This window comes from Anolis carolinensis, chromosome 6, assembly GCF_035594765.1.
Source record: "Anolis carolinensis isolate JA03-04 chromosome 6, rAnoCar3.1.pri, whole genome shotgun sequence".
In the NCBI taxonomy this organism is placed as follows: Eukaryota; Metazoa; Chordata; class Lepidosauria; order Squamata; family Dactyloidae; genus Anolis; species Anolis carolinensis.
Window position 1 is genome coordinate 92,313,184 of NC_085846.1, and position 13,692 is coordinate 92,326,875.

Sequence of the window (13,692 nt, forward strand, 5' to 3'; positions counted from 1 at the left end):
ATATAACATGATGTTTTGGTGCTTAATTTGTAAAATCATAACCTAATTTGATGTTTAATAGACTTTTCCTTGATCCCTCCTTATTATCCAACATATTCGCTTATCCAACATTCTGTCGGCCCGTTTATGTTGGATAAATGAGACTCTACTGTAAATAAATAAATAAATACTTCATTCTGTGCTATTTGCACTGCTACAGTGTGAACTGCATAAGGCTGCTTTTGCAGGGAATCAGCCCTTGGTCTCCAGAGTTGTAGTCCAGCACACCAACCACTACACCATGCTCCCAGCTTTTCTTTATCATTCCTAAAATGGGCTGTCTAAACCTGAACACAGTATTCCCGATGATGCCTGACTAGTGCAGAATACAGTGGGATTATTATTCTACTTGTCTTGGAAATTATAGTTCTGTGAACACAGGCTAAAAAAAAAATTTCCAGGGCACCTTCTCATCTTTCACTCAAGCAGGCTCCTCTCCGTTATCTATCAAGCTGATGACTTCTTCCTATACCATCCCTATCATTCACTGTTAATCCCTGACTTCCTTTTTTTACCAGTTCACATTTTTCAATATGAAAGATGATTTTAAACCCTCTGGACAAAAACTGTATCTCATCCGCCATATGTTAAGCACCTAGCGTTTCTGAGCCTGCATTCCGCTGTTGTGATCTAGGCTATTTCCCAGCCCCTGGTTTCCGATGCCCCCTGCCTGAGCCGTCTGCTGTCTGCGTAAGGCTTTCTGGTATTGGGTACAGATCTTAGTCTTGCCTGACCTTGCTCTTGGGAATTGTCTGCTATTGGGATTGTCAGCAGATATGTATATGAGAAGGGTGGGACTCTTCCAGTCTCCCACTCTCCCGTGCCCTCTTTATACTCCAAGGCTTTCTAGTAAACATGGGTGACATTAAATATTTGATCTGTAATAGTGAACAGATAGTCTTTGCCTGTTTCAAGAATGCATGTAGCCGAATCTTTGGTTTCCATGGAAACCATCTCCAGTGTCATTTATAGAACTAAAATGTCAACAATTGCAGTGAGAATTAAGTCTCTGTGAGGCCAAGCGAGAGACCTCCTCATGATTGTTACATGTTACATGCTTAAGGCAACACAGTGCTGCTAATTAAGCTTGAGGGGGCTAATTATTGATTATTTACAAACTCAGCCAATGAAATTAAAGATGCATATGAAAAAGGAAAAGGCTGCAATGTAAACATTGGCGTTCAGTGGGAAAAGTCAATTTTCTTTTAGGGATGAGGATATCAATTTCACTTTCTCACTTTCTCCTGCATTTGGATGATTTAAACATCACATTCTTTCTGCTGATTGGATGAATTTTTGTTGTAAAAATTTGTAACTGAACTTACATAGAATGCCTCCTCTTTAACATCAGCCAAATTCAATAAGTATAACCGTTCCCAGCATTTAGGGAGGGAGATTTTGCAACTCTAATTCAGCCCTGCAATCATGCAATAATTACTATTATGTACGCTGGAACTCAATTGACAGACCCAGTCTTTTAAACTTGAACACGCCTATCTGTATTTTATAATGCATTTTATGAATGTTTTATGTAAGTTAATTTTTAACTGATTTATAGTGTATTGTACAGGTTTTATATGTGTGTTTTATTGTAAGCTGCCCTGAGTCCCCTGTTGGGTGAGAAGGGCGGGATATAAATGTTGTAATAAATAAATAAATAAATGAGGAAAAGCATACAGATTCAAGCTGTTTGAACTGGAACTCAATGGACAGATCCTAGTTTCTCCCATATTTGAAATTATTAACCACAAATTATTTTTATTCTGAAAGAAATGTGCACATTTTGATACATTCTTATGAAAAACAAATTTATCAAGTCCTGGAACTCATATGCCTGTTTTGAGTTGGGCAACTTTGGTAGTTCAAGGAACCAATTTTGCAATCCTTGCCACAAACTTCACTCCATACGACTGTGGCTGGACATTGCCAAAATGCAGTGACCTACTGTCTGCTGAAAGTTGTGGAGGAGACACTTCTGATTCACCTGGAGTCCTCTGCATTATAGAAGTACTGTGCTTCCAGAATCTCCTGTAGATGAGGAATCTCTTCTAGAACCAGCCACATATTCTAGAAACATAGAGCTGGAAGTAACCTCAAGGGCCATACAATCCAATCCCTTGCCATGTGGGAACACACAAAGAACTTCTGAGAGATGGCCCACCTAACCTCTGCTTAAACACCTCCAGAGAAGGACACTCCATCATACTCCAAGGCAACTCTGTCAGGAAAGCTCTGACAGTCAAGAAGTTCTTCTTAATGTTTAGGTAGGATAATTTTTTCTGGAATTTAAATGCATTGCTTCGTGTTCCACTTTGTGAAGCAGCAGATACAAGTCTGCTCCATCTTTCAGATATTCAAACATGGCTACCAGGTCCCCTCAAAACCTTCTCTTCTCCATGCCAAACATACCCATAGGCAGAGCCAGTCCAACAATGAGGCGAATTAAGTGGTCGCTTGGGGCGCAAAACATACGGGGGCGCAGTTGAGACTGCTTTTTCTGTTGATTTCTTGTAAAACATGATGTTTTGATCCTTAATTTGTAAAATCTTAATGTAATTTGATGTTTAATAAGCTTTTCCTTAATCCCTCTTTATTATCCAACATTTTTGCTTATCCAATGCTTTTATTTTTCAGTGATTGGTTTGGGGGGGGGGGCACCAAAATTCTGTTCGCCTACACTTGAAAAATACCTAGGGCCGGATCTGCCCATACGACATTTTTAAGCATAACTTTTGCATCTATTTTCCAGGAGCAAACACATTTTATGCTATTAGGTAAAATCTCACTCCTGAGCGGGTTGACAGGGCAGGAGAGCTTGGCACTACTCACCGCTTCATGGTTAGGCTTGTTCAGTTATAGTGGCAAGCAGTACCTTTTCTTCAGTGGTACTATATTATATGCATTATATGAATTTATCTTCACACTGAGATTACGCAGCTCGGATTGGGTGTTTCCACCACCAACCCATCTGTTTATTCTGTCTTTTCTTGGTTATTTCCTTGCCTGCTAACATCAACAGTTAGTTTTAATTTTTAATAAAATATTTTAATGGATTATATTGTTTTCCATGTTTTATACTTTTTAGTTTCTGGTTTCATCGTGTTTGTTTGTACTATAAAATTGTTTGGAGTGCTTTTTTGGCCTCCTTTTTAATGAAAAGCAGCATAAAATAAAATGGCAGTTTATGATATGTCTCCCACTTATGAACACAGTAATGAGTACCCAAGTATAGGTGTACACGTGCTGTGGAATTTTATTGGACTTTTCTCCCAAGTCAATATGCTTAGGAGCTAGTACTGCAGCCTTGTCGGGTCAATAAGGAACCATGATATCAAAGGGAACATAAGGGAGGCTGCTCTGGTTCTACCAAGCCAGACGCTAGCGAGACGTTGCTTTGAGCAAACTGTACCACTCTCTTCATATCCATCAACTAGAAGAGATTCCTTATGATAGCTCATGAATGTAGATGAAGGGCAATCGCAGACAGGGTTGCAAATTCAGCACAGTGTCTATTTCTTCCCACTCAGAATTGCAGGAATGTGTGAGCTATATAAAATATATAAGGATTATCAACGCAAGAGAGACAAGGCTGTTTTCAGCAGATTTCTGCATAAAGAAAGTCATTAGACCTCCAGATACCTAAACCAGTGATCAGTGAATTTTTGATAAGAGTGTGGTATTGAGAAGTCTTCAGTGGTGTCAAGAAAATAGATGTGTGAAATTTTTCAATTGATTGCTTTTTGTGTCCAAATAAAAGATGCCATCAAGCTATCATAGGTAGAGGAGATGTATTCAGGTGCATGTGCTGAGAAAGTATTGTTCCAGGTCATCCACAAAGATGTTTTCATATTGTACCCATTGCACTGATGTGGAGGTACATGTTAGTCTCAAAAGTAGTTGTGAGTACAAACTGACAGAGTCATAAAAATAGAAATCAGTTAGTTTTAGAAGTGCTGCTACATTCTTTCTTTTCTCATCTCTCATTGTCTTCCTCCTTTTTAGATTCTTTAAACACTCCTGTATAAATATGTGACAGCTGGCTTTTATTAGCATAAATGCAAATCACCCTCAATCATTCAGTTCCTATCCTTGGCCTACAGAGGGCACCAGAGTAATAGCAACTACCAGTAAGGCAAATCACAACACATTGTAGTTTGGATTTTAAAGGAGGCAAAGAGAAAAATACTGAATTAAATAGCATATAAAAGCAGCCTTTGCAATAAACAGGTGATGCTACTTGTCTGAGAGGTCACGAGAAATGATTTGCAGATATAGAACAGAGATGTTAAGACCCCAAAATGTCATCTGAGACAAAACCAAAGCTTGACACATTACTTAGTTAAAATATTGGCTGGAATCCGGTTGCTAAGTCCCAAGTTGACCCATTCAATCAAAATTTTAATAGTAAATCAACACATAGTAAATGTCACTGATTTATTGGACTACTCTAATTAGAAGAGCAATCTGATATCGTTTGGCCAGTTTAATGATATGCTGACATGCATTTTAATGTGCTGTAATTTATGACACACTTTACCAGCTTTCTCTTTTGTCTGGTTTTATGGACTGTAATAGATTCTTGGCTAGCTAAAAAAAGTGAAATTAATTTGCAAAGAGATATTCTTTAGAACCTTTGAAAAAGCAAAAAAAAAAACTTGTGGGAAGGTTTCAGTTTTTTAAAAAATTGGGAGACAAAAGGTGGCAGAAATATATTGCCCAAAGCAAAGATGTGGTAGATGCACATAGTTTGTTTTTCTACAAACCCGTAACACAGTTGACCTCCAGTTACAACACTCAAGGGCCAGGGCTTTCCAGTTCTCTGTGTTTATTCCACATTTTTTAGATTAGCTTTAAGCCAATCTTCAAATATCTTTTGCTATCCATTGAAATTCTTTTTTCTGTTATTGAGCTGAGAGTAAAGTATTTTGGGAGACAGTGATTGGTACTTCAGACATCATGGCCAGTCCAGTGAAGTTGATAGCAGAGAGTCGTTGCCTCAATGCTGGTGGTCATTGCTTCTTCAAGGACGCTGTCATTTGTCTGCCTGTAAGATCTTTCAAAGGCAATGATGCAATCGTTCCAGAAGTCAATAATGACATTTGTGGACAGTCCATGTTCTGCAGGCATATAACAGTATTGGAAGAACAATAGCTTTATAAACAAGCATCTTGTATTCCTACGAATGTCTCAATCCTCATTCTCTTTTTAATTCGGAATGCTGCACTCGGTGTTGTGTTTCAGCATCAGTGTCAACTTTTGTGAAGAAGTGGCCACATAAGCTGTATTGCTGGCATTAAGCTGTATTGCTGGCATTGCAGAAGAATTGGTTGGTGCCTGCTGGTAGAGCATGTTGATTTTCTCGATGTTCAGTTGGAGGCCAAGATTTTTGTTTGCTTCTGCAAAGGTGTTTAAAGTGGCTTGTAGGTCTTCTTTTGAATGAGCACAGACTACATTATCAACATATTGGAGTTCTATAACAGAAGTTGGTGTGACCTTACGACTTTCAGCCTGCTGAGGTTAAAGAGCTTGCCATCTGTCCAAAATGTGATTTCCACAGTGGTAGAAAGCTTTTTGTCAACAAGGGATAAAATTATAGCTATGAAGATAGAAAATAAAGTTGGGGCAATAACACATCTATGTTTGACAGCTGATCCCACTTTAAATATGTCACTTTGGGAGCCATTGCTGTCGAAGACTGTTGTCATCATATCATTGTGAAAGAGCCTCAAGATGTTCACAAATTTATCAGGGCATCTGATTTTCAAGACGGTCCAGAGAGCATTACAATTCATGGTGTTCAAGGTCTTTGCAAGGTTGATGAATGCCATGTACAAAGGTTAATTCTGTTCCCTACATTTTTCTTGGCATTGTTGTGTAGTGAAAATCATATTAACTATTCCTCTAGAGAAGTGGTTCCCAACTTCTGGTCCTCCAGCTGAAGTTTTGGACTTCAACTCCCAGTCGTCCCAGCCAGCTTACCAGTTGTTAGGAACTGTGTGAAGCGTTTAAGTCCAAAACACCTGGAGGACCAAAAGTTGGAAACCACTGCTGTAGAGGGACAGAAGCCATTATGGGATACAGGGAGGAATCTGAAATAGGTAGAAGGCATTTTGCAAAGATTCATGTGAGGATTTTTCCAGTAAAGCTTAAAAGAGAGATTGTGCTGGCTAGGAATCAGAAAGATGTGATAAAATGGGCAAGAGAGCCCTCATGAGGTTGGAATGTTGAAGTCATGTCATTATTTTAGGCTTTACCAGATCAGTTGACTGTTCAAGTGATTGGATTACATTTACAAAAAGAGCAATCCTATGATTTCAATCAACTTGGAATCTGCCCCCTTCTGGATGCCTTATCCTTTGTTTGTTGCTGTTATTAACCATCAAGTGCTAACTTGAAGGTTGGGTTACTGACCTGAAGGTTGCCAGTTGGAATCCGGGGAGAGCGCAATGAGCTCTCTCTGTCAGCTCCAGCTCCCCATGCAGGGACATGAGAGAAGCCTTCCACAAGGATGGTAAAAACATCAAACATCCAGGTGTCCCCTGAGCAACATCCTTGCAGACAGTTATCTCACACCAGAAGCGACTTACAGTTTCTCAAGTTGCTCCTGACACACACACACACACAAACATCAAGACAATTTCAGCTTATGATGAATGAGCGATTTCCAAGAATCCTGGTCATTAGCTGCTCTGCTAAGATTTTCCAAATTCAGGGTCATGGCTTTCTTGATTCAATCAATCCACCTGTAGTGCAATTTTCCTCATTTCTTCCTACTTTCCATTTCCACTTCCACCAAGCATTGCAATCCTTTCCAATGAATGAGGTTGGCTGATGATATGTCAAAGTCCAACATCCTCAGTTCACTTCTAGTGAGAGCTCAGGTGCTCTAGGACTCAGTCATCTTTTTAGCAGTCAGTGACAACTATAGAACTGGACAAGTATGATGAAAGGCAGCTAATCATGATCCAATGGATGTGGTGAAATGGGGCTGTAGGTGAAATTAATACAGATTGTATTTAATCACATGTGTCTAAATAAATATGGGCTTTGTTTGCTTTTACCACTGTCTCCATCGGTTTCTATAAAGTTTTGTGGAGGCTGGTCATGCTAAACATAACAAACACAGCACCATAACACAGTAAAAAAAAAACCATCCCGAAGTCCAATTATCCCATTTAAGAAAGGATTAAGGAAAGAACAAGTCAGGTGAATAATAGAAGAGTTGGATCTTGTCGCAAAACTTTCTTTCAGAAACACTTTTCAAATGAGTTGATTTTCTTCTTAACAGCTTTCTTCATGGTCCAGCTTTCACAGCCATACATAGACTTCATATTAATATTTATTAACAGTTGCAGTTTCTAAAAATCCTCTTTCTTTCTGTTTTACAAACGCTATATGCTTTTACCAATATTCATTTTTCATGGCCAGTACAATCTGTACACCAATGTTTTTGTTTATGTGGCACTATAGATACTAGAGCAATGTTATGACCACTGTATCAAAAAGACATATCCAGTTTGACTGCCAAAATGCTGTTTCAGCAAAACGCCTGTGAAGATGTTTTTCAAGAATGTTTAGAAGATTTTTTTCATCATTTCCATTTTTGGACACATACTAGACTCTTGCTCTGAACATGTGACACATTTTCCAAAAGAGATGCCAAGCTCAGGCTGGTTCTACTTCCTATAATGTACAAAAGCAAAGGCTACAAAAATCAAAGTGCAACAGAATAAAATCCTGTTTCTGATAAAATTGAACAACCGTGAAGATGTTACCTACCTGTTGTTTTCAGTGTGAAAAACCTGTTGCACACAGGACTACATTTTCCTCCTTGCCCTGCTTTATTGAAAAAGTACTATCTAAAGGAAGTGTACATTTTATTTTATTCAGGCAAGACCAAAATGTCCACAGAATGTCCATCATCAGCATTATCAACAAGAAAAATCACGATTATTTATGAAGCACTGTGTAAGAAATAGCATCAAAAGAATATGATTCATTAATTGAATCTCTGGGGTGGTTTTGAAGGTCAGTAGTTGGCAATGAATAGTACGCACACATACAAGAGAGGTCTTAAGAATGTTATGAAAGCTGTATTGTTTACTCAGAACAGTGGAACAACAGTGTTAGTTGTTCCCTCTTATATTTGCTGGAAAGTACAGGATTATTCAGTGGTCTGCAAGTGTATGCGTAGGTTTTGAGCTTGGCATATAGACTAGAGCTTCTTAAACTTTCCAGCCACAACACCTTTTTGCCCGAGAAATTTTTACGTGATTTCAGGTATATAGGTATAGAAACCAAACATTTATTGATAATGAATCATAAAGAAATGTAATTTAAAATGATTTTGGGTATACATATAATATGATTTATTAAAGATTAAAGCAAATTTGCATACTTCTGAGATGGGTGTGCTTGTTTATTTTACATAAAGAATTCAATCCTGGCTTTTTTTTTCGTGTCAGGAGCGACTTGAGAAACTGCAAGTTGCTTCTGGAGTGAGAGAATTGGCCGTCTGCAAGGACATTGCCCAGGGGACGCCTGGATGTTTTGATGTTTTACCATCCTTGTGGGAGGCTTCTCTCATGTCCCCGCATGGAGCTGGGGCTGATAGAGGGAGCTCATCCGCGCTCTCCCTGGGTGGGATTTGAACCTGGCAGCTTGCAGATCAGCAGCCCAACCTTCAAGTCACAAGGCTTTAACTCACTACTCCACCGTGGGCTCCTGGCTGAATATTTGATACTGCAGGAAGGAGAACATCTTCAATGTTTTTCACACCATGTTGGCATGCCTGGTTTGCAGCCTCAAGTGGCAGAACAGACTCTGTTTGGCTCTCCTTTCTCCTGTATTAAGGGACCACAGTGGAGTGTTTTGGGATTCTGTACCTCCAATATAAAATGTCCTAGGTTGCAGAGTGGGCTATGTGCCTGCAATGGATTTTCATCCACTTCCCTATTGTTCCCATCATAGTCTGTTCATATACATGAATGCAATCCATATCCTTTACTTCCACCCAAAACAAAAATTTGGTATTAACTCTTCCCTTCCTGCACAGGTTACAGGCAAATTCTTCTTGAACGTTTAATGCAAGATGACTGACATGTGTGATTTCAATTGAGTATGGTTTATGAACCCAATTTAATACTCAGAATTTGAAAGGATGAATTTCTGAAACTGAAAAGGTAGCCATCAAGCAAAATCAGCATTTACAAGGCTTGCTATGCAAGGCAGGTTGATTTTCCTTTTTAATGAGGTACCGTTGAAGCATTTGTTGAACTTCGTTGCTAACAGTTTCATGTCAATATCTAAAACAGCTACTAGGTGGGAAGCTACATACATTTTTGTGACCGCTACATTCAGTTTGGGGACTCCAAATGGTTGCAAGTGACCAACAGTTTAAGCTTTCCTATAGACTACTACCCTGCCAAATGACGAGGAAAGCTGCATTTCACCTCTACGGTACTTCTCTGAATACCTGATTGACAGAAAAAGTAAAATTCCTTTCATTGCTTCAAAGAGATACAATAACTGACCTATCGTGGACATATAATTACCTGTTTTCTATATCCATCCTTTGTCAATATGCATAGATGCCACTATTTTTATGGAATGATGGTTCAAATAGTGTTTATATTATACAGTTTTATTACAATTTTTACAATATGCTGGGCACGATGTTTGCGTCAATAAACTAGAACACTGGTTTCCTGGGAGAGAATTATTTCCAGCTCCAGTATTTCTCCAGAGAGATGGCATGATTAATGCTTTTCAGATGAACCAATGTAGTAGGGTAAGTGAGGACAGCAAACTTTTCTACAAAACATTTTTCCCAAGCAGCAATTTTGCATAACAAGTTCATTGCAAGTGGTTATGTGCCTTCAAGTTACCTATTGTTTGATGGCAAAGTATTTCAAAAGGTTTTTGAGGCAAGGAATACTCCAAAATGGTTTTGCCAGTTTCTTCCTCTGAAAATAGCTTACAGCACCTGATATTTATTGATGGTTTCCCATGGTTGCTGCACACAGCAGCAGCAACAACAAGCCATTAGATGGCACACTCTGGCTAGTATCCATTGTCTGAATCTTGATTTTTTTTTAATAGTCCAGGTTTATTCAGAAACAGTCTGAAAACATGCTTCCTCTGCAAGGTACCTAAAGAGATTATAAGACATAAAGCAAGAAATATAACCAAATATTTAAACTACCATAGTTAAGTGGATGTGATTTGTTTGTTTGTTTTTTTGTTTAGGTAGCATCTGTGGGAGGAATAAATACAATAATTTGGGCCAAAGTATGGTAGGTTTCATATGAAGTGTCTATCCATCCCTATATAGGCAGTCCCCAAGTTACAAATTTCTGACTTATAAACGGCAAATAGTAAAGTATAAGGGTGGGACAACAAAAAAATCTACTCATCAGAAGGAAAATTCACTCCTGAGAGAGTTATCATGGGGAAAAGGTGTCTCAACAGAAGTTTATCACCAATCCTTGTTTCCACAACAAGCCCAGTTTTTCAAAATATCATTGTCCTAGATAGCAAAAGAAATGTTACAGGCGTGTTAATCCTTCCTTATGCTATTTAGCTGGAGTTACACTTTAAAAATGTACCTGTTCCAACTTATATGCAAATTCAACTTAAGAACAAACCTACAGAACTCATCCTGTTTGTAATTTGTATACTCTGTATATTCTGAATCTACTGCTTATCAATTTCATTTGGGGTATTAAAAATACAAACTGATGAAGAGTGAGAGATTGAAGGAGGGAGAAATGAAGGAGGCAGAAAGAGGAAGGGAGGGAGGGAGGAAGGAAGGAAAGGAGAGGAAGGGAGAATAAGAGAGAGGAAGGGAGGGAGAGAGTGATATTGAGAGAAAGGGAAAGATTAAGAGAGAGGAAGAGTTATTGAGAGAGGGAAGGAGGAGGTAGGGAGGGAGTTACTGAGAGGGAGGGAGATATTAAGAGAGATATGGAGGGAGAATATATATATGAGAGAGAGAGTTATTGAGAGGGAGGGAGATATAGAATCATAGAATCAAAGAGTTGGAAGAGACCTCATGGACTATCGAGTCCAACCCACTGCCAAGAAACAGAAAAATTGCATTCAAATCAGCCTCTGCTGAAAAGCCTCCAAAGAAGGAGCGTCCACCACACTTGGGGCAGAGAGTTTCACTGCCGAACAGCTCTCACAGTGAGGAAGTTCTTCCTAATGTTCAGGTGGAATCTCCTTTCCTGTAGTTTTAAGCCATTGTTTCGCGTCCTAGTCTCCAGGGCAGTAAAAAACAAGCTTGCTCCCTCCTCTCTATGACTTCCCCTCACATATTTATAAATGGCCATCATGTCTCTTCTCAGCCTTCTCTCTTGCAGGCTAAACATGCCCGGCTCTTTAAGCTGCTCCTCATAGGGCTTGTTCTCCAGACCCTTGATCATTTTAGTCGCCCTCCTCTGGACACATTCCAGCTTGTCAACATCTCCCTTCAATTGCGGTGCCCAGAATTGGACACAGTATTCCAGATGTGGTCTGACCACAACAATATAGAGGGGTAACATGACTTCCTTGGATCTAGACACTAGACTCCTATTTATGCAGGTAGAAATCCGATTGGCTTTTTTTACCAAAACTGCTTTATCACATTGCTAGCTCATGCTTAACTTGTTATCCACGAGGACTCCATGTTCCATTTCCAAGGAGGGGCTTGTAGACTCTGAAATTCCAGGTGTGGTCTAACCAAGGCAGAATAGAAAGGTATTTATTTATTTATTTATTTAATTTATATACTGCTCTTCTCCCCCTGGGGGACCCAGAGCAGTCTTACACAAAGGCAGAATTAGATGCCACATATAATACAAATGTAATAAAACCAAACATAAAACACAATTAAAAGCTGGTATCCAAATCAAATTAAAACAATAAAAACCATGTGACCATTATAACAGGGACAGTAGAATTGAGCCAAAGTCAGAGCCTTTCAGTGTTCGATTTCATATTAATCCACAGAATCCATCTGGTCATATCAACTCATATCCTAGGATGGGCCAAAAGCTTGACTTCCCTGGATCATGACCAGTGGTTCTCAACTTGTGGATCCCCAGGTGTTTTGGCCTACAACTCCCAGACATCCCAGCCAGTTTAACAAGTGTTGGGAGCCGAAGGCCAAAACATGACCTACACACTATACTCCTAGGTTGTTGTGTGTTTTCTGGGCTGTATGGCCATGTTCAGAAGCATTCTTTCCTGATGTTTCACTCACATCTATGGCAGGCATCCTCTGCAACTCTGTTATTCCGGCCATGAAAGTCTTCGACAACACATTGTACACTATACTCCTATTTATTCAGGCCAAAATCCCAAGGAAGGAAAGATAGATAGGGAGATAGTTACTGAGAAGGAGATATTGAGATATTGAGGGGGATATGGAGCGGGGGAAGAGATACAAATACAGTAGAGTCTCACATTTTGGATTATCCAACGCATTTTTGTAGTCAATGTTTTCAATATATCATGATATTTTGGTGCTAAATTCGTATAGTAATTACAACATAACATTACTGCGTATTGAATTACTTTTAATGTCAAATGATGTTTTGGTGCTTAATTTGTAAAATCATAACCTATTTTGATGTTTAATAGGCTTTTCCTTAATCCCTCTTTATTATCCAACATATTCGCTTATCCAACATTCTGCCGGCCCGTTTATGTTGGATAAGTGAGACTCTACTGTATATAGGGGGGGGGGGGGTTGGTGTTATTGCGAGGGAGAGATTGAGAGAGGTATGGAGAGGGAGGGCATACACACACACACACACACACACACAGTAGAGTCTCACTTATCCAACACTCGCTTATCCAACATTCTGGATTATCCAAGCCATTTTTGTAGTCAATGTTTTCAATATATCGTGATATTTTGGTGCTAAATTAGTAAGTATAGTAATTACTACATCACATTATTTCGTATTGAACTGCTTTTTCTGTCAAATTTGTTGTAAAACATGATGTTTTGGTGCTTAATTTGTAAAATCATAACCTAATTGGATGTTTAATAGGCTTTTCCTTAATCCCTCCTTATTATCCAAGATATTCGCTTATCCAAGCTTCTGGCGGCCCGTTTAGCTTGGATAAGTGAGACTCTACAGTATATAGAGAGGGGGGTGTTATTGCGAGGGAGAGATTGAGAGAGGTATGGAGAGGGAGGGCATATATATATATATGTGTGTGTGTGTGTGTATATATACAGTAGAGTCTCACTTATCCAACATAAACGGGCCAGCAGAACGTTGGATAAGCGAATATGTTGGATAATAAGGAGGGATTAATGAAATGCCTATTAAACATCAAAATAGGTTATGATTTTACAAATTAAGCACCAAAACATCATGTTATACAACAAATTTGACAGAAAAAGTAGTTCAATATGCAGTAATGCTAAGTAGTAATTACTGTATTTACACATTTAGCACCAAAATATCACAATGTATCGAAAACATTGACTACAAAAATGCATTGGATAATCCAGAACGTTGGATAAGCGAGTGTTGGATAAGTGCGACTCTACTGTATATATATATATATAAAGAGCGGGTGTTATTGAGAGGGAGGGAGATAGAAAGAGGGGGGTTATTGAGAGGGAGATATTGAGAGAGAGGGAGACATATA

The 13,692-nt window shown here is 38.9% G+C and overlaps 1 protein-coding gene across 1 annotated transcript in view; it reads left to right on the plus strand.

Moving 5' to 3' along the window:
* The first annotated feature begins 2,193 nt into the window (after positions 1-2,193).
* The window catches only part of sgce (sarcoglycan epsilon), a 45,096-nt gene continuing 33,597 nt past the window's right edge, over positions 2,194-13,692 (plus strand). Inside the window, exon 1 of the mRNA XM_062983853.1 lies at positions 2,194-2,303. The gene's annotated coding sequence lies outside the window, so the exon portion shown is untranslated. The remainder of the gene's footprint in view (positions 2,304-13,692) is intronic.